This window comes from Hordeum vulgare, chromosome 4H (assembly GCF_904849725.1).
Source record: "Hordeum vulgare subsp. vulgare chromosome 4H, MorexV3_pseudomolecules_assembly, whole genome shotgun sequence".
NCBI lineage: Eukaryota > Viridiplantae > Streptophyta > Magnoliopsida > Poales > Poaceae > Hordeum > Hordeum vulgare.
The window spans coordinates 51,626,071-51,649,401 of record NC_058521.1 but is presented as its reverse complement, the minus strand read 5'-3'; positions in this window follow the sequence as shown (position 1 = coordinate 51,649,401).

Here is a 23,331-nt window from a genome sequence, read left to right as displayed (position 1 = left end):
CATATGCATATCATTTTCATGCTCAAGCAGATATTTCTCAAAACGATCCGTACGAGGTACGGCAATAGAGGCAAGAGCAATGATTTCATCCCTACCAGACGACTCTTTTTCATGAGGTTGTCTTCCAAACTTGCAGAAGTTAAATTCATGAGACACACCCTCGAAACTAACAGTGACAGTCTGCTTAATGCAATCAATGTGAGCATTGACAGTGTTGAGAAAGGGTCTACCGAATATATGATGGGACAAAATCAATCTTGTGCAGTACCAAGGATGAGGAAATCAATAGGATACTTCGTCTTACCACACATGACTTCTACATCTCTCACAATTCCCAGAGGGCACATAGTGTCTCTATTAGCTAGCATAACAGTGACATCAGTGGGTTCTTGCTCAGCAGGTGCAATCTCATCTTTGATTTCATCATATAGAGAACGGGGTATTGCACTGACACTAGCTCCCATATCACATAAACCATGGTAACAGTGATCTCCTTTCCTGACAGAAACAACGGGCAGGCCAACTATAGGTTCGTATTTGTCTTTCGCATGGGGTTTAGCAATTCTAGCACAGTCCTCACAGAATTTGATAACATGCCCGTCTACGTCTTCGGCTAAGAGATCTTTGATAATAGCAACACTAGGTTCAACTCTAATCTCCTCAGGGGGTGCAAGTGGTCTGATGTAACCCCTACGTATCACAGTTGGATCTTTAGAATAATCCTTTATCCTAGCAGGGTATGGGGTTTCTCAGCGTAGAAACAAGGAACAACAGGATCACTAAAAGCAATGACTTTATCCTCAACTAGGTTGGTTTTGACTATGTTGCTTTCTACAGGAGGATGATACTTAAACCACTTCTCTTTGGGAAGATCAAGATGAGCAGCAAAAGATTCACATAGAGAAGCTACTATCTCAGAGTCAAGTCCATACTTAGCGCTAAATTCTCTAGAAGTGTTTGTCTAAACAAAAGATTTAACGCAATCAAAGTGGAAATTCATACCTGACTCCTTACCTTCCTCCAGCTCCCAATCTTCAGAGTTACGTTTTATTCTTTCCAATAAATTCCACTTGTCGTCAATATCCTTCTTCATAAAAGAACCGGTACAAGAAGTGTCAAGCATGGTGCGATCTTCATGAGAAAGCCGAGCATAAAAGTTTTGAGTGATGATTTCTCTCGAGAGCTCATGACTGGGGCATGAATATAGCATTGATTTAAGGCTCTCCCAAGCTTGAGCTATGCTTTCCCTGTCACGAGGCCAAAAGTTATAAATATAATTCCGATCACGATGTACTAAATGCATAGGATAAAACTTTTGATGAAATTCCAATTTCAACCGCTTGTAGTCCCATGATCCAGTATCATCACATAGCCTATACCATGTCAACGCCTTATCCTTCAAAGATAAAGGAAAGACTTTCTTCTTTACCTCATCCTTGGGCAAACCTGCAAGCTTAAATAAACCACAAACTTCATCTACATAGATGAGATGCAAGTCTGGATGTGAAGATCCATCTCGTGTAAAAGGATTAGCCAGCAGTTTCTCAAGCATACCCGAAGGAATTTCATAAAAGATATTTTCAGTAGGTACCTCAGGTTGAGGAACAGCTCCTCGTGCTTCCGTTCGTGGTGAAGATGCCCCGAACAAACTCCTCAAAGGAATAGTTTCCATAGTGACAAGTGACAATAAATTTCACCACAGTATATAAACGTTTCCTTACCAAATTCCACTTACCAAATGCACTTCACTCCCCGGCAACGGCGCCAGAAAATAGTCTTGATGATCCACAATTATAGGGGATCAATCGTAGTCTTTCGATAAGTAAGAGTGTCGAACCCAACGAGGAGCAGAAGGCTCTGGTAAACTGTTTTTAGCAAGGTAGTAACTGCAAGCACTGAAAGTAGCGGTAACAAGTGATGATGTAGTGAGGTGAAACGTAGCAAGCGAAAAGTAACAAGTAAAAAGTAGTAGAAACGGTGCAGCAAGTGGCCCAATCCCTTTTGTAGCAAGGGACAAGCCTGAACAAAGTCTTATAGGAGAAAAAACGCTCCCGAGGACACACGGGAATTTCTGTCATGCTAGTTTCATCATATTTATGTGATTCGCGTTCGTTACTTTGATAGTTTGATATGTGGGTGGACTGGCGCTTGGGTACTGCCCTTACTTGGACAAGCATCCCACTTATGATTAACCCCTCTCGCAAGCATCTTCAACTACGAAGGAAGAATTAAGACAACGTCTAACCATAGCATTAAACTAGTGGATCCCAATCAGCCCCCTACGAAGCAACGCATAGACTAGGGTTTAAGCTTCTATCACTCCAGCAACCCATCATCTACTTACTACTCCCCAATGTCTTCCTCTAGTCCCAAATATGGTGAAGTGTTATGTAGTCGACGTTCACATAACACCACTAGAGGAAAAGACAACATACAACATATGAAAATACCGAACGAATACCAAATTCACATGACTATCATTAGCATGACTTATCCCATGTCCTCAGGAACAAAAGTAACTACTCACAAAGCATAATCATAATCATGATCAGAGGTGTAATGAATAGCATCAAGGATCTGAACATAAACTCTTCCACCAAGTAATCCAACTAGCATCAACTACAAAGAGTAATCAACACTACTAGCAACCTTACAAGTACCAATCGGAGTCGCGAGACGGAGATTGGTTACTAGAGATGAACTAGGGATTGGAGAGGAGATGGCGCTGATGAAGATGTTGATGAAGATGCCTCCCCTCCGACGAGAGGAGTGTTGGTGATGACGATGGCGACGATTTCCCCCTCCGGGAGGGAAATTTCCCCGACAGGATCGTCCTGCCGGAGCTCTAGATTGGATCTGCTCAAGTTCCGCCTCGTGGCAGCGGCAAAATCACGAAAAAGCTCCCGATTGATTTTTTTTCTAGAACGAAACCCTTCATATAGCAAAAGAGGGGGCCAGTGGGCCGTAAGGGAGCCCAGAAGCCCTGCAGCCGCCACCCGGGGAGGGGGTGGCGTCTACCAGGCTTGTGGCGCCCTGATAGCTCCCCTCTGATAATTCTTTCGCCCAGTATTTTTTATATATTCCCAAAAAATTCCACGTAAATTTTCAGGGCATTTGGAGTTGTGCAGAATAGAGGACTCGGATTTTCTCCTTTTCGAGTCCAGAATTCCAGCTGCCTGAATTCTCCCTCTTCAAATAACCCTTGCAAAATAAGAGAGAAAAGGCATAAATATGGTACCACAAAGTAATATAACAACCCATAAAGCGATAAATATCAACATGAAAGCATGATGCAAAATGGACGTATCAGAGTCCTTCTCCAATCCCACTTGGATTAGGACTCCTTCCTTATTTTCCCACCTCTTTTGGATTTTCCACTTTTTCCTCATGGGCTTTCCTTGGATGACTCTGTCATCCCATTATACCTTATTGTACATCAAATAAACCCACGTGGACCCCTTGGGGCATGGTGGGCCCACCCAATGGGCCCCCGGAACCCATTCGTTAATCCCCGTACACTACCGGCATGGCCCGAAAACTTTCCGAAATCCAATCACCAACTTCCTATATATCAATCTTTGTTTCCGGACCATTCTGGAAACCCTCATGACGTTTGTGATCTCATCCGGGACTCCAAACAACCCTCGGTCACCAACACATGTAACTCAACTATACCAAAACATCATCGAACCTTAAGTGTGCCGACCCTGCGGGTTCGAGAACTATGCAGACATGACCCGAGACACACTTCTCGGTCAATATCCAATCGCAGGACGTGGATGCCCATATTGGATCCTACATATTCTACGAATATCTTATCGGTTGAACCTCTGTGCCAAGGACTCATATAATCCTGTATAACATTCCCTTTGTCCTTCGGTATGTTACTTGCCCGAGATTTGATCGTCAGTATCCCTATACCTATTTCAATCTCGTTACCGGCAAGTCTCTTTACTCGTTCTGCAATACAAGATCCCATGACTCACACTTGAGTCACATTGCTTACAAGGCTTGTGCGTGATGTTGTATTATCGAGTGGGCCTCGACATACCTCTCTGTCACACGGAGTGACAAATCCCAGTCTTGATCCACGCTAACTCAACGGACACCTTCGGAGATACCTGTAGAGCACCTTTATAGTCAGCCAGTTACATTGTGACGTTTGATACACACAAGTTATTCCTCCGGTGTCAGTGAGTTACATGATCTCATGGTCATAGGAATGAATACTTGACACGCAGAAAACAATAGCAATAAAATGACACGATGACATGCTACGTTCATAGTTTGGGTCTTGTCCATCACATGATTCTCCTAATGATGTGATCCCGTTATCAAGTGACAACACTTGTCTATGGTCAGGAAACCTTGACCATCTTTGATCAACGAGCTAGTCACCTAGAGGCTTACTAGGGACAGTGTTTTGTCTATGTATCCACAGATGTATTTGTGTTTCCAATCAATACAATTATAGCATGGATAATAAACGATTATCATGAACAAAGAAATATAATAATAACTAATTTATTATTGCCTCTAGGGCATATATTTCCAACAAAGAATGCCTAGGACCCTTCTCTAGCTATCTATGCTTTCTCATCTCAAGTTCTATTCATGCTTCATCACAAAAGTTGAACAAGCACTTCTCGATCCCTCTATGTGAAGAAGCACTCGGACTCCCGTATCGTCAAAGGTTGCCTTCCAAAACCCCTTTGTGAATCCCGGTGAAACCAATCCCACAAAATCAGTTCCACCGAATTACAAAGCTGATCAGAATTTTCTATATCGGTACCACCGAAATCACTAACTCGGTTACACCGAGTTTCCCTGTCAGCTAACAGCAGAGGAACTCGCCGACACCGATTTTTTCATCTCGGTGACACCGACAATGACGGGTATATAACGTGGCAAACAGGGTTTTTGAAATCAGTTCCTCAAAACCCTTTGTCCCCAAACCCCTGGTCGTCGCCTCCAAGGACCCCTGGTCGTCGCCTTTGTATCCCCAAGCTCCTCCTCCGTTGGGATTCGCCGCCGTCGACGGAATCTACACCATCATCGTCGCTATAGTCAAACCGCTGCCAAGTTAGGGTACGGCTCCGCTCCTCTTTTGCGCTCCCAAATCCAATCCATGCACAATAGTTCCTTTTATCTAAAATCCACCATGTGAAAGTTCTTCTATCCACTAGAAAATTCCCATAGAGTAGAGATTGACGAAATTCTGGATCTGATTTCCCGTAGCATACATCTCGGTGACACCGATTTTGTGAAATTGGTTCCACCGATTTCGTGTTTAGGGTTTCTGAGAACCATCTCGGTGAGACTGAGTACCTCTTTTTGGTGACACCGAAAAGGCTGCCAAGTTTCTATTACTCGAGTGGACAATCTCGGTGACTCCGAAACGACAAACCCGGTTCCACCGAATTGCATTCTGCATTAAATCACACCCAGATCTTCTGAAATGAAACTTTGAAAAACCAGCTATGTTTTGTGATGCTCAACTCTTTTGCTATCATATATCTATTTAACAGGGTTGTTGTTTTCTAGTTTGCTCGTGTGTGTTGCTTGTCTCCCAATATGTATGATTGAGAGGACAGCCAGAACAACTTCAGGGAAAATAGCCCTGAGATATACTCAGGTACAAGTCCTAAGAGGACAAACTCTGACATAGTTCTTAAAGCTCCCATGGCTTGCCCAAGGCAGCCACCAGGCAGAGAAAGAAGCTTAACTCATATGAAGAGGATTTAGACTTTGTGCCAGAGGAAACTTCAACAACTCAGAAACTGAAAGAGAAAGATCATGTCAAGAAGACTGTTAGGAAATAGTATGCTAAGCCTGCTAATGTTAGAGCCCCAAAGTATGCAAGACAAGGGATTGCTATTGAGGAACCTGCTAAGAAGCCAAGTGTGAAGAGAGCCAGGAATTCAGGATGTAAGTGGTCAGCTCCTTGGACGTTGTGGGACTTCCCGCATTGGCCATTAGTTTTCATGTGGGATTACGTGGTTGCCCAATAAAATTTTGTGTAGGACATGTGGTGCCCATATACTTCCGCATATACTTTTGTGATGCTAGTCTTAAAATCAACTGTGTGGAGAATAGCATTCATACTTTGCAATCCACAAAATAGACTATATAGGAATACTCCGAATCTCTTCAGAGTCAACATTTTTCCACTACTTAGATTGTCTCAGATAATAATTAAAATTCAGAGTAGCATTCATACTTTCATGGTACATATTGATGGATAAAACAGAGATCATTAGTAGTCTGGGAGACATAGCTGGCTATCCCCTTGATCGTTGAATGGTCAGTAGTGTATGTTCCAGCACAATTGAGGCCCACATCCAAATAATGGAACTTGGAAATACTTGATAAAACATTACTAGCCCGGTAAAAAGTTCTGCCACAAGCTTGTTGATGGCAACTCCGCCATTACTGAACCCCAGGATGATAGTTTGATGCAGCAGGTTCTTGATTGCTTGCAGAATCCTTCATCAAACCCCTCATGACTTTATGTTGCATCTGCAAACAAATAACGTGGATGGGAGGAACTAACAAGGAAACTCGGAATGGCACAAAGTTCTGGCTGTACGCTAAAATGTCTAGAAGAAATGAGAGTATGGTTCACACATTTAAACTACAATTCATAGGAATTAATATACCAAACAAAATCTGATGGACAGTGAAACTAAATTAACAGCTCTCGAAGACTCACTTTCTTAGAAGCATGGAAACAAAATTAAAATTCGGTAACTATACTCCAGAGTCCAGACATATTGAATATGCTCTCAGCAAGTATAAAATGTAAAAGAATCATGAGACATCAGCTTTATATCAGATTAAGGCACGAGGCTACAATATTCACACTGAATCACATGATGACATGATTTAAGTACAGGCATAAATAAACGATAGGAGGTCAGTAGAAACAATCCAGTATAATATTTGCAGATGGACAAGAAATATGAAAGTAAATTTATAGTGCACACATACCTCAATTAATAGTAGCAGTAGGCCGGTAGAAGCTGTTGCAGTATAGATGGTGGCTAAGAATATAACTAACACCCTCTTAGTTAACCCTGACAAATGTTCAGCATCAACTGTTGAAGATAAATTCAGTTCAGCTTAACATAACAGCATTTTAAAATAGAATTTGCAGAGCACTACATTCAATTCCCATATAGTTAATCTCGACAAATTCCTAACTCATACTCCCGACCCAACAGCAAAATTTGGGGAGCGATTCATCTGCTCCACAGATCGAATACGAATTTAGTTTTGTTGTGCTCTATTAGTTAATATGACATAGAATTTGCAGGATACTAGATGCCCAGATTCAACTAGAATGTTATTTACATCAGATTCAACTAGGATGTTATTTAAAGCGAATGCCCTTTTTAGAGTTGAAACCCAAAACAACGGAAACTCGCGTGCACCAGCAGAGCATGAGATTATTGCACCCAAACCTCCGAGGTAAAGCAGTTCGGTCACGAAATAAGAACCAAACACCTAACCGGTCATGAAGAAAATAAACGATAAGAGAAATGATTATGCCTCCGTACCAACAATTGGACGCACACAGTAAACAGTACGGTTCTAAATAAGTCACAGGATGGCCTGACGGTCTCAATCGTCATTCTAGAGATGAAAAAATCGCTAGGAACAGGGGCAGCATCTGCAATATCACACAACAATCTCAAATCAAACAACCCGGAACCCCTAGCCCCTGACCAATCACATTGGGCAGAACCCAAATCCCTCAAAACGCTCACTGAATCGAACCAAACACGCGCTATGGAACGGAGGGAGTGAGACCAGCGCTAGCACCAGGCTCCGAGATCAATCACACGAACTTCTCAATGCAACCGGGCACCACTCCCCCACCCAACCAGGCCCGAGGGATTCGTCGCCGTGGCTGGCTAGGGTTCGTCGTGGAGGATAGGCTGGCTGTTGGGGAGGGAAGGGGAAGGTGAGGTTTGTGCGTACCTGAGAGAAGAAGAGGAGGAGGCGGGGGAGCAGGCGCCGGCATTGGGGTGGGAGCAGAGGAGGCATCCCCGCAAGGCTCTGCTCGGTCCCTGGCGATGTCCTTGGACGGCGGTGATGGCGGTGCCATGGATTGGAAGCGACATGTGGTGGCGCGGTGCGGTCAAGCCGTGGAGATGGGGCGAACTAGGGAATTGGCGAAGTTGAGGTGGACTGCCACTAGGTTTTTCTGGGCTGCCCATTTATGCCATTTATTTTTTTTAGATGTCCATGAAAACCGTTTAATATTTTTTTAATGGATGGCATATGTGGGACTAGTGGGTCCCAGCGCCATTTACATCCCTACCAGGAATAGGATGATCGATGTTACTGGAAGACCTACTTCCATGTATGAGGACCCAGAAGATGCTGCCGGAGAAAAAGAGATCCCAGCTGATGCCCCTGCTCCTCTTCGGAAGAAGAAGAAACTCATGGCTGATGCCATGCCCAGGAAAACTGCTCCAAAGCGTGCTTCTAAGGCTAAAACTCTGTAGCTCCCAAGAGGACTACAAAGGATATTCCTGCAACTACCAAGGAGATAGGCCCTGCTTCCAGTGCCTTTGTTGCAGAGGAAGAAGAAGAGGATGCACCCTTTCTTAGAAAGGTCAGACTTCATCTGCCACTTCACAATTCTACTCATCCAGTAGCTGAAGATATGAAGAAAAGGAAAGTTGCAGGATTGAGGAAATGGAGAGCAGCAGATCCATATACCATAAGGAGAAGAACTATTGTTGATCTAAGATTCCACTCCAAGAAACAACAAGATTTCTATGAGATTGTTCTGTATGACAAATGTCCAGCTGTTAGTGACATGAGATATGTTGACTGGGCTTACATCAAAGCCAATGAAGATTTCTTTCCTCACGTGCAAAAAAAATTCAAATCTGTGTACATTGAGGAGTTTATTGGGAGAGAGATGACCCCATGGAATGATGAAGTGATTATGCAATTCTATTCAACTGTTCATTTCTATGGTGATGGCTCTATAGTCTAGATGACCGATGGTCACAAGTGTGAATCCACTGTTGATGATTGGGCCACTATCATTGGTGCCCCTAAGTAGAAAGAAGGTGATGTGGATGTATAATCTGAGCTGAAGATGAGTCACAACTCCATGGCCAACATGTACAAGCCAATTCCTCAAAATTTCTTAGCAACTCACAAGTTTCACTCAATGTACTTCTTGCAAGCAGGGATACATACAACCAATACCATTCTGAGATTCACCTTGATGCCTAAATCAGGTGATGAGAAAATGGTTAGAGGTCACTCCATCACCATGCTGCACCATTTGGACTCTCACACTAGATTCAAAGTGATGGACTTGATAGTAGAGACTGTCAGGAGGACTGCTGCTCATTAGAAAAGATCTTGTGGATATGCTCCATACATTCAGATGCTTATCAATGCTAAGCTAGGCAAGCATGCATATCTATTCGATCGTCCCCATTTACCCCTTCAGCCAGAATTTGAAGACAATGAAGTGGTGATGGATGACAATGATCTTAGCTCAGGTGCAGCTAGAATGGCAGCACAGGCAGCAGAAGTTGAGGGTGCTAGAAAGGTGCCAGCACCAGCTCCACAGCTCAGAACTCCAGCTGAGCAAATGGATTTTCTAGTAAGTTGTGTCCTAGGAATGGAGAAGAACGTTTCAGAGATTCTGCTAAATCAGAAGAGTTTGGAGAGAATCGTGGAAGCAAAGTTCCATGATTTGGGCGTCAAAGTGAAAGAGATATCTGCTAGTGTCGATCAGCTCAAGCATGAATTTGATCGTGTAAGGACACCTTGTTCAACTAGTGATGATGAAGAGTTGCCTCCTCGCACTACCACTCAGTTCAGTACCAAGCCCAGGAGCTGTAATCCGCAGCTTTAGATATAGGGGCGACAATCACAACATCCGCAGCAGTGAGCACGCTCAGCAGTTGTGCCAGTGTCAGAAGCAAGACCAACTTCATCAGCTCACGCATTTGCACCTTCATCTTCTGCCCCAGCTCCAACACCTCCAGCATCAACTCGTACAGCTCCAGAACATTCAGCAGAAGCCTTCTGGATGCCCTTCTATCCACTCCTTCATCAACTACCCAGATAGACGATTAGCTTTATACTTTTGAACTTTTTGGTAACTTGTTGCCAAAAGGGGATAAATGAATAGATCATAGGGCTTCGAGAGAGAGAGAGAGAGCTTTTGACTTTATTTGCTCTCATTTTGGTTTTGCAAAAATTTGGTCTGTTGGCTGACCTTATACTTGTTCCTGTGTTTGATCATACGCTTTGATTGGTTGATGCTACATTATTATCTTTTAGCTATCTATGTGATGATCATTCACTTATCTTTTTGGTGTCATGTGCATTACTATTCATTCGTATCATGTATGCGCACCACCAAGATTATGTGACATGGAGGAGTGACCCATGATCCTAATTGATTGTGCATTTGCATTCAAACGCAGATTATAAATGATGAACAAATTTAGCGGGAGCTCTTGCTTTTCACATACTTCTCAAAGCGTGGATGCTAATCATTCATCATATTTTTTGTCGAAGCTTTGATCTATATGTTGTCATCAATTACCAAAAAGGGGGGACACTGAAAGCACAATTGCTCCCTAAGGTGGTTTTGATAATTGATCACAACATATGCATCATTGCACTAATATGTTTATCCAAGTATATTTCAAAAAGTTCAAAACATGCATTGGCTAAAGGCTTATGTGGAGATGCCCCTTGCTGCAAGAAAGGAATAAGATTGGCCCAAGCTTCAAGCTAGAAGACTCTTCATTTTATATTTGTGACAAATCACTTTTGAGTCCATAGAAAGCCAATACTATTAAAAGGGGGTGAGGTATTAAGATGAACTAGTTGCTCAAGTGCTCGCAAATAGCCACCAAAAATACTTAGTCATTTTCCCACATAACCATTCTGTCCAAAGCCACATACACAAAATCGGTGCCGCCAAGTTTCTCAATTCGGCCCTACTAATTTTCCTCCCAAACAGAACCATAGCCAAAGCCACCAAATCAGTGCAACCGTAACTGTGTGGGTGCTGCCGAGTTTAGGTGACCAACTTTCTGTTTCTTCGGTACAGAAAATTGGAATTTTCAAGTTTGGGTATCGGTGTCACCGAGTTGTATCATGTGACCATTAGCCACATTTTTGGTGTCACCGAGTTGTGTATATTTGTGCTGCCGAGATTCAAAAGATGTTGCATGTAGTGCAAGTTAGTACCACCGAGTTCATGACTTCGGTGTCACCGATTTGGTCACATTAGGTGTAACGGTTGGATTTTGGGGACTGCCTATATATACCCCTCCACCCATCTCTCATTTGAGAGAGAAGCACTCAGAACACACACACTTCATTGCCAGATCCATTTTTTTGAGAGAGATCCACCTACTCATGTGTTGAGATCAAGATATTCCAATCCAATCATTGGAAACTTGATATCTAGCCTCCCCAAGTTGCTTTCCACCAAATCAACCTCTCCTACCATGCCTATTCTGTGAGAGAGTGATTGTGTGTTGAGGAGATTATCTTTACAAGCACAAGAGCAAGGAGTTCATCGTTCTACCACATCTATTACCTTTTGGAGGGTGGTGCCTCCAAGATTGGTTAGGTGTCTCTTGGGAGCCTCCTACTTTGTGTTGTGGAGTTGAACCAAGATGTTTGTAAGGGGAAGGAGATCACCTACTTCGTGAAGATCTACCGTGAGTGAGGCTAGTCCTTCATGGACGGAAGCCGTGGTGGAATAGACAAGGCCGCTTCTTTGTGGACCCCTTGTGGGTGGAGCCCTCCTTGGACACTCGCGGTCATTATCCTCCATGGATTGAACTCTCCACTAACATGGACTTGCGATAGCACCACCTATCAGAACCATGCCAAAAATCGCCATGTCCGCCTCATCATGGGGAACGTCGCATGGGAAAAAAATTCCTACACACACATAAGATCTATCCATGGTAATGAGCATCTATGAGAGGATAGATTGGATCCACATACCCTTGTAGATCGCTAAGTGGAAGCGTATATAACGCGGTTGATGTAGTGGAACATCTTCACGATCCAAACATACCCTACAAAAACTTGTTAGACGTCCTCTAATTTGTTGTTGCATGTTTTACGTGGCTGCTATGCATATCTAGTATGATCGCATCTTACTTACGCAAAGCCACAACGGTGATATGCAAGTTGATATTTAACCTTCTCTAAGGACCGCCTCGGTCAAATCTGATTCAACTAAAGTTGGAGAAACATACACCCGCCAGTCATCTTTATGCAACAAGTTGCATGTTAGTAGATGAACCCGGTCTCTCATATGCGTACGAGTAATGTTGGTCCGGGCTGCTTCATCCAACAATACCGCCGAATCAAGAAAAGACTAAGCAGGGAAGCAATCTGAATATCAACACCCACAAACTCCTTTGTGTTATACTCGATATGTCATCTACGCATAGACCTAGATCATGATGCTAGTGATGGGGAACGTCTCATGCGAAACAAAAATTTTCATACGCGCACATAGGATCTATCCATTGTGATGACCATCTACCAGAGGAGAGATTCGATCCACATACCCTTGTAGATTGCTAAGCGGAAGCGCATATAATGCGGTTGATGTATTAGAACATCTTCACGGTCCAAATCACAGACCGTCCCGCGTTCCCATCACGATCCATCCCGCGATCCCATCATGATCCATCCCGATCTAGTGCCGAATGGACGACACCTCCGCGTACAGCACACGTACAGCTCGATGACGATCACTGCATTCTTGATCCATCAAGAGGGGAGGAGAGCTATATGAGTTCTCCTGCACAGCGGCGTGGTGGTGGTGGTGCTGAACTAATCCAACACGGCTTCGCCTTGCTCTATTGAACTAATCTAGAGGAGAAAATGATCTAGAGAGAGATGGCATCATGTGGCTAATTAGGGTTAGGTCTGCCCTAAAATCCTCTAGTATATATAGGAGGGAAGGAGGGGTGGAGGAATCCTCAAAACTCTCAAAGGTTCGGCCAAAGTGGAGGAGGTGGAAGAGTCCACCTCCAATCCTACTCCTAGTAGAATTCCTCCCTTCAACACATGGGTTTCTTTCCTTCCCACCTCCTAGCCGCATTGGGAGCTTCATCCACCTCACTAGGGGCTGGTCCATGTCCTCCCACAGCCCATGAGACCCTTGGGGGTGGGTTGGCTCACTTGGTGGACCCATGGAACCCATTCGTCACTCCCGGTACACTGCGGGAAATACCCGAAAATTTTATAGAATTCAAAAACCACTTTCCTATATATCAATCTTTACCTCCGGACCATTCTGAAGCTCCTCGTGACGTCCGGGATCTCATCTGGGACTCCTAACAACTTTTGGTCACCAACATACATAACTTAACTATACCGAAACGTCACCGAGCTTCAAGTGTGCATACCCTCTGGGTTCGAGAACTATGTAGACATGACCGAGACACTCTCCGGTCAATAACCAATAGCAGGACCTGGATGCCCATATTGGCTCCTACATATTCTACGAAGGTCTTTATCGGTCGAACCTCTATGTCAAGGATTCAGTTAATCCCGTATACTATTCCCTTTGTCCATCGGTATGTTACTTGCCCGAGATTCGATCGCCGGTATCTCTATAACTAGTTCTATCTTGTTACCGGCAAATCTCTTTACTCGTTCCGTAATATAAGATCCCACGACTAACTCTTTAGTCACATTGCTTGCAAGGCTTGTTGTGATGTTGTATTACCGAGTGGGCCCTGAGATACCTCTCCGTCACACGGTGTGACAAACCCCAGTCTTGATCCATGCCAACCCAACAGACACCTTCGGAGATACCTGTAGAGCACCTTTATAGTCACCCAGTTACGTTGTGACGTTCGATACACACAAGATTTTACTCCGGTGTCCGGGAGTTGCATGATCTCATTGTCATAGGAATAGATACATTGACATGCAGAAAACAGTAGCAATAAACTGACACGATCATATGCTACGTTCATAGTTTGGGTCTTGTCCATCACATAATTCTCCTAATGATGTGATCCCGTTATCAAATGAAATCGCATATCTATGGCAAGGAAACCTTGCCCATCTTTGCTCAACGAGCTGGTCAACTAGAGGCTCACTAGTGATAGTGTGTTGTCCATGAATCCACACATGTATTTGAGTTTCCTATCAATATAATTCTAGCATGGATAATAAACGATTATCATGAACAAGGGAATATAATAATAACCAATTTATTATTGCCTCTAGGTCATATTTCAAACACCTCAAGCATTTGATCTCCCTACCTTACTCCTTTACTTTACACTAGCATGTTTTACATTCCGTTGCTATACTCTTCGAACTGCATGTGTAGCGTGTACTTCACTTGCCATAATTGCTAAAACCGGCCCACAACTAAAATTGGGAAAATACTAAGTTTTTATCTTGTCAAGTAGTCTAATCACCCCCCCCCTCTAGACATACTTTCGATCCTACAAGGTGTAATACTACCCACGAATATTGTTGCGATCCCCTATACTTGTGGGTTATCTAGACCTTTTTTGGCGTCATTGCTCGGGATCATAGTACTATTTATTGCGTTCACTTGAGGATATCAAATTGCCACTAGAAAAATCTGAAGGATACTTTAACTAAGATCATACATTCTAAGACGAGGGGTGCTAAGGAACTGCCATCTAGCTTTGTTTTTTATCCACCTAATATTTTTGAATCAACTTATGACACCATCACTTGCTGCTCGTTCTGATTTGTTTCAAGTACTTGATGATGCTTCATCTGAAATTCATGAAACTTATGAGGATACTACTGCTATACTTAATAAAAATATATTTGTGCCACTTGGTGAATTGCTTCATGCTCATATTGCTAGATCCTTAGAAATTGAAAATGCTAAATCTAAAGAAAACTATGATTCAGCTATTATGCCTAGTTCTCCTAATAGATATGAATTATGTGATGTACTTGAGGGTTATGTTATGGATGGGGAGATAGCTAGATACTTTATTGCTTGTAATGATAGAGATGATCTGACAAAATTGTTATGCAAACTAAAAGAAAAAGCTATGATGGAGGAGAAAATGAAACATGATCCTAAATTTTCAAATTCTCCTATATGTGTTACTGATAAGAATTATGAATTCTCTATTGATCGTGCGTAAGTCACTATAGTAGAATCTGATCCTTTCCATGGTTATGAAATTGAAACTGTTGTGGCACACCTCACTGAGCTAAATGGTATTGCCACCTTATTTGCTCATGAGGAAAAGATGCATAATTACTATATCCTTAAGCTTATTCCTTTTTTTGCTGAAGGCGACGATAAGAAATGGTTCCTCACTCTTGCTCCTCGTTTTCTGCATAGCCCCCAAGATATTATATATTACTTCACTAAAAAATATTTTCTAGTTCATAAAAAACAAGATGCCTTACAGGAAATATTTAACTTTGTGGAAATTGAAGAAAAGAATCTCTCTCAAGCTTGGGGGAGGCTTCCCGAGCTACTTAGCACTTTGCGTGATCCCCCTCTTGAGAAAAATGAAATACCTGATATCTTTTATAATAGACTAACCGATGCTTCTAGGGACTACCTAGATAGTTGTGCTGGTTGTGTTTTCAAGGGATGAACTGTTGGACAAGCTGAAGAGTTATTGAGTAACATATTGAAAAATGCTAACAATTGGACACTTCTTGAACCACCATTGGAATTGTTCAAAAGAAGAGATGTATTCTATTCCTCAGTGTAGAAGATATGAAAAAATCTAAGAGAACTATGAAAGAAAAATGTATTAAATTTGAATACATCAAGAATTTACCACCTGTTGAAGAAATACATGGACTTATTATCCCTACACAGGTAGTAGAGCTAAATTATCTCCGTAGATTGGACGCAAGTGATATACCTTACACTAAAATTCCTAGTAAATGCATGGATGAATTTGATAATTACATTGTCAAGCAAGAGCACTTTAATAACTATGTCAAAGATCAATTACAACATAATTCTATGATGATGGAACACTTGATTGACTTGATGTTTAGAATTGCTAATGATGTTAAAGGTCTACGTAAACATGCTTCCTTTGTTCATACTCAACTATACCAAGTTGCTAAGTACCAAAATGATTTGCTAGTTGAATTAAATGAGCACATGAATGACCATGCTTTTAGAGTAATTACTAGAGGAGGTAGAATGGCTCATGAACGTTTTGATCTTGAAGGTCATCCTAAAAGAATTGAACAAGATACTCAAAGAGTCAATGTTGATGCACCTAGTTCATCCAAGGAGAAAAAGAAAAAAGAAAAGTGATAGGACATTGCATGCTTCTAGTGAACCTATCATAGAAAAACCTATCGAGAATCATAATATTGTTTCTATTTCTGATGGTGAGACATAATCTCATAGTGAACATGCACCTAGTGATAATGAGAATGAGAATGACAACGATGATGTTCATGTAGATGCTCAACTAGATAGTAATAAAGAACCTAATAATGATGTGGAAATAGAACCTGTTGACGATCTTGATAACCCACATCCTAAAAAGAAACATTATGATAAGAAATACTTCATTTCTAAAAAACATGGTAATATTGAATATTTTAGAGCAAAGCGGTGCGTGGCTTGGTAGTTGATCTATGCTTTGAAAGTAGTCTCAAAAGGGGTAGTTATCCAAAGGGATACGAAAACTTCCACCTTCATGTGCATTGAATAGTTAGAGAAGTTTGATTCATCTCAATTAGTTTTGAGTTGTGGTTGTGCTAATATTGAAGTTATGCTAGTAAGGTGTTGTGGATCTAGAAATACTTATGTTGAAGTTAGTGATTCCCGTAGCATGCACGTATGGTGAACCACTATGTGATGAAGTCTGAGCATGATTAGTCTATTGATTGTCATCCTTTGTGTGGCGGTCGGGATCGCGCGATGGTTTATACCTACCAACCCTTCCCCTAGGAGTATGCGTTGAATGCTTTGTTTCGATTACTAATAAAACTTTTGCAACAAGTATACGAGTTCTTCATGACTAATGTTAAGTCCATGGTTTAGATGCACTTTCACCTTCCACCATCACTATCTTCTTAGTGTCGTGCAACTTTCGCCGGTGCACAAAACCCACCATTAGCCTCCCTCAAAACAGCCACCATACCTACCTACTATGGTTTTTTCAAAGTCATTCCGAGATATATTGCCATGCAACTACCACCATGACATGTGCCACCAATTCTACATTGCCATTGCATTATCGTAAGATAGCTAACATGATGTTTCCATTAATGTCTATGCCAAGCTAGATCATTGTCACGGCACACTACCGAAGGCATTCCATATAGAGTCATCGCTGCTCTAAGTTTTGAGTTGTAAGTGTGATGATCATCATTGATGGAGCATTGTCCCATGTGAGGAAATAAAAGAGTCCAAAGATGCCCACCAAAATAAAAAATAAAAAAAATAAAAAAAGAGGCCAAAGAGCCCATTCAAAAAAATAGAAAAAGAGAGAAGGGACAATGCTACTATCCTTCCACACTTGTGCTTATTAAGCACCATGATCTTCATGATTGAGAGTCTCTCGTTTTGTCACCACCATATAGCTAGTGGGAATTTTTCATTACATAACTAGGCTTGTATATTCCAATGATAGGCTTCCTCAAAATTGCCTTAGGTCTTCGTGAGCAAGCAAGTTGGATGCACACCCACTAGTTTTGTTTAAGAGCTTTTACATACTCTTAGCTATAGTGCATCATTTGTATGGAAATCCCTACTCATTCACATTGATATCTATAGATGAGCATCTCCATAGCTCATTGATATGCCTAGTTAATGTGACCATCTTCTCCTTCTTTTTCTTGCAAGCTTCACCACACTCCACACCACTTATAGTGCTAAAACCATGGCTCACGCTCATGTATTGTGTGAGAGTTGAAAAGGTTTGAGAAAGTAAAAGTGTGAAAACAATTACTTGGCCAATACCGGGGTTGTGCATGATTTAAATTCATTGTGCAATGATGATAGAGCATAGCCAGACTGTATGCTTTTGTAGGGATAACTTTCTTTTGGCCTCGTTATTTTGAAAGTTCATGATTACCTTGCTAGTTTGCTTGAAGTATTATTGTTTCCACGTCAATAGCAAACTATTGTTTTGAATCTAATGGATCTGAACGTTCACGTCACATAAGAGGAGTTACAAAGGACATCTATGCTAGGTAGCGTGAAAGCATCAAAAATTCATTCCTTATCACTTCCCTACTCGAGGACGAGCAGGAGTTAAGCTTGGGGATGCTTGATACGTCTCAAACGTATCTATATTTTTTGATGGTTTTATGTTGTTATCTTGTCATCTTTGGATGTTTTTTGTACCTTTTATATCTTTTTTGGGACTAACTTATTAATTCAGTGACAAGTGCCAGTTCCTGTTTTTCTGTGTTTTTTGGCTCTTTTCAGATCTGATTTTGGAACGGAGTCCAACGGAATAAAATCCCCGAAATAATTTTTTCCCGAATGGAAGAAGATCAGGGGGCTTGAGGGCCAAGCCAGGAGAGCTACAGGGGGCCCACAAGCCGTGTAGCCGCCACCAGGGGGCGGCGGCTTGCAGGCTTGTGGCCTCCCTGGCGCCCCCTGACCTAGCTCCTTCGCCTATATATTCCCTAAAATACAGGGGAAAAAAATCAAGGAATCCACGAAAACACTTTTCCGCCGCCGCAAGCTTCCATTTCCGCGAGAACTCATCTGTAGACCCTTCCCGGTGCCCTGCCGGAGAGGACTTTGGAGTTGGAGGGCTTCTACATCAACATCATTGCCCCTCCAATGACTCGTGAGTAGTGCACTTCAGCCCTATGGGTCCGTAGTTAGTAGCTAGATGGCTTATTCTCTCTCTCGGATCTTCAATACAAAGTTCTCCATGATCTTCATGGAGATCTATCCGATGTAATGCTCTTTGGCGGTGTGTTTGTCGAGATCCGATGAATTGTGGATTTGTGATCAGATTATCTATGATATATATTTGAGTCTTTGCTGATTTATTATATGCATGATGTGATACCCTTGTAAGTCTCTCCGAGTCTTGGGTTTTGTCTGGCAAACTAGATCTATGATTCTTGCAATGGGAGAAGTGCTTGGTTTTGGGTTCTTACCGTGTGGTGACCTTTCCCAGTGCCAGTAGGGGCAGCAAGGCACACATCGTGTAGTTGCCATCAAGGGTAACAAGGTGGGCTTTGTCGTAGATATGAGATTGTCCATCTACATCATGTCATCTTGCTTAAGGCGTTACTTTGTTCTTTTGGACTTAATACACTAGATGCATGCTGGATAGCGATCGATGTGTGGAGTAATAGTAGTAGATGCAGAAAGTATCGGTCTACTTGTTTTGGACGTGATGCCTATAGATAAAATCATTGCCATAGATGACGTCACGACTTTGCGCGGTTCTATCAATTGATCGATAGTAATTTATTCACCCACCGTCTACTTGCTTTCATGAGAGAAGCCACTAGTAAACACTACGGCCCCCGGGTCTATTCACACCTATCGTTTCCACTTTCGCTTTTACTTTGCTTTGTTACTTTGTTGCTTTCAGTTCTCACTTGGCAAACAATCTATAAGGGATTGACAACCCCTTCATAGCGTTGGGAGCAAGCTTTTGTGTTTGTGCAGGTACTTGTGATACTCCTTCACTGGATCGATACCTTGGTTCTCAAACTCGGGGAAATACTTACCACCGTTGCGCTACATCACCCTTTCCGCTTCGAGGGAACACCAATGCAAGGCTCCAAGGCCACGGGGGAAATCCTTTGCATATTTTCCTAGGAAGTCCCTTAAGGTGTAGCCGTAGCAAAAGGATTCCTGGTACCGTTGCTGAGGAGTATCAAGACAAGAACAGTCTCCCGTCAGCATGCGTTTCTGGCGCCGTTGGAAGGTCTTTTGTTGCAGTAGCAGGCACCAGGGTGCGCCAACCCCCCATGGCGCGCCCTCATGGGTAGTGGGCCAGCCGGCCTACTTCTAGCGACCATCTTCTCATATATATTCAGTTTTAACCTAGAAAATAAGGAGAGGACTTTCGAGACGAAGATCCATCGTCTCAAGGAGGAACTTGACAAGAGAACTTTTGTACTCCAATAGAGCGATTCCGCAGGGGGGACTTCCCTCCTGGAGGGGGAAATCGAGGCCATTGTCATCACCAACAACCCTCTCATCTTGGGGAGGCCAATCTTCATCAACTTCTTCAACAACACCATCTCCCCTGAAAACCCTAGTTTATCTCTTGTGCTCAAACTTGTACCGGAACCTCGGATTGGTACCTGAATGGTGACTAGTACTATTGATTACATCTTGTAGTTGACGTTGTATGGTTTACTTTGTCGAAGATCATATGTTCAGATTCAATATGCTATTTAATACCCTACTGATTATGAGTATGTTCATCACTTGTGAGTATTTACTTTTGTTCTTGAGGCCACGGGAGAAGTCATGTTGCAAGTAGTCATGTGAAGTTGATATTCATTAAATATTTGGATGGTATGAATACTGTGATTCCCTTGGTGGTGTTATGTGAACATCGATTACATGATACTTCACCATCTTTGGGCCTAAGGGAATGCGTTCTGGATTAGTTATTAGATGATGGGTTGCGAGACTGATAGAAACTTAAACCCTAGTTTATGCGCTCTTCCATAAGGGGCTGATTAGATCCCTATGTTTAATACTATTGTTAGAATTTATTGTTAATACTTTTCTCGTAGTTGCGGATGCTTGCGAGGGGGTTAATCATAAGTCGAAGGCTTCTTCAAGTAAGGACAACACCCAAGCACCGGTCCACCCACATATCAAATTATCCAAGTACCGAGCGCGAATTAATCCAACATGACGAAAGTGACTAGATGAAATTCCTGTGTGCCCTCAAGAACGCTTTGCCTATTATAAGAAACTGTTCCGTCCTATCCTTTTCCATAAAAGGATTGGGATACCTTGCTACACTTATTGTTACTATTGCTACATGTCAATTGTTAAAATTATCTTGCTACCAAACAACTTGTTACCGCTATTTTAGTGGTTGCAGAAATTACCTTGCTAGAAACCGCTTGTCATTTCCTTTTACTCCTTGTTGGATTCGACACCCTTACTTATCAAAAGGACTATGATTAATTGCCTACACTTGTGGGTCATCAAGACTCTTTTCTGGTGCCATTCCTGGGGTGCTCGATGTTGGGGAACGTCGCATGGGAAACAAAAATTTTCCTACGCGCACGAAGACCTATCATGGTGATGTCCATCTACGAGAGGGGATGAGTGATCTACGTACCCTTGTAGATCGTATAGCAGAAGCGTTAGAGAACGCGGTTGATGTAGTGGAACGTCCTCACGTCCCTCGATCCGCCCCGCGAACAATCCCGCGATCAGTCCCACGATCTAGTACCGAACGGACGGCACCTCCGCGTTCAGCACACGTACAGCTCGACGATGATCTCCGCCTTCTTGATCCAGCAAGAGAGACGGAGAGGTAGAAGAGTTCCCCGGCAGCGTGACGGCGCTCCGGAGGTTGGTGATGATCTTGTCTCAGCAGGGCTCCGCCCGAGCTCCGCAGAAACGCGATCTAGAGGAAAAACTATGGAGATATGTGGTCGGGCAACCGTGAGAAAGTCGTCTCAAATCTGCCCTAAAAGCTCCATATATATAGGAGGAGGGAGGGGGACCTTGCCTTGGGGTCCAAGGGACCCTCAAGGGGTCGGCCGAGCCAAGGGGGGGAGGACTCCCCCCCCCCCCCAAACCGAGTTGGACTTGGTTTGGTGGGAGGAGTCCCCTTCCCTTCCCACTTCCTCCCTCTTTTTTTTTTCTTTTCCTTTGATTTCCTTCTCTTGGCGCATAGGCCCCTTTGGGGCTATCCCACCAGCCCACTAAGGGCTGGTGTGTCTCCCCAAAGCCTATGGGCTTCCCCGGGGTGGGTTGCCCCGCCCCCCCCCCCCCCGGTGAACTCCCGAACCCATTCGTCATTCCCGGTACATTCCCGGTAACTCCGAAAACCTTCCGGTAATCAAATGAGGTCATCCTATATATCAATCTTCGTTTCCGGACCATTCCGGAAACCCTCGTGACGTCCGTGATCTCATCCGGGACTCCGAACAACATTCGGTAACCAACCATATAACTCAAATACGCATAAAACAACGTCGAACCTTAAGTGTGCAGACCCTGCGGGTTCGAGAACTATGTAGACATGACCCGAGAGACTCCTCGGTCAATATCCAATAGCGGGACCTGGATGCCCATATTGGATCCTACATATTCTACGAAGATCTTATCGTTTGAACCTCAGTGCCAAGGATTCGTATAATCCCGTATGTCATTCCCTTTGTCCTTCGGTATGTTACTTGCCCGAGATTCGATCGTCAGTATCCGCATACCTATTTCAATCTCGTTTACCGGCAAGTCTCTTTACTCGTTCCGTAATACAAGATCCCGCAACTTACACTAAGTTACATTGCTTGCAAGGCTTGTGTGTGATGTTGTATTACCGAGTGGGCCCCGAGATACCTCTCCGTCACACGGAGTGACAAATCCCAGTCTTGATCCATACTAACTCAACTAACACCTTCGGAGATACCTGTAGAGCATCTTTATAGTCACCCAGTTACGTTGCGATGTTTGATACACACAAAGCATTCCTCCGGTGTCAGTGAGTTATATGATCTCATGGTCATAGGAATAAATACTTGACACGCAGAAAACAGTAGCAACAAAATGACACGATCAACATGCTACGTCTATTAGTTTGGGTCTAGTCCATCACGTGATTCTCCCAATGACGTGATCCAGTTATCAAGCAACAACACCTTGTTCATAATCAGAAGACACTGACTATCATCGATCAACTGGCTAGCCAACTACAGGCATGCTAGGGACGGTGTTTTGTCTATGTATCCACACATGTAAATGAGTCTTCATTCAATACAATTATAGCATGGATAATAAACTATTGTCTCGATACAGGAATTATAATAATAACTATACATTTATTATTGCCTCTAGGGCATAATTCCAACAGTCTGCCACTTGCACTAGAGTCAATAATCTAGCCCTCACATCACCATGTGAATTACATTGTAATAAATCTAACACCCATACAGTTCTGGTGTCGATCATGTTTTGGCCGTGGAAGAGGTTTAGTCAGCGGGTCTGCTACATTCAGATCCGTGTGCACTTTGCATATATTTACGTCCTCCTCCTCCACGTAGTCGCGGATGAGGTTGAAGCGTCGTTTGATGTGTCTGGTCTTCTTGTGAAACCTTGGTTCCTTTGCTAAGGCAATGGCACAAGTGTTGTCA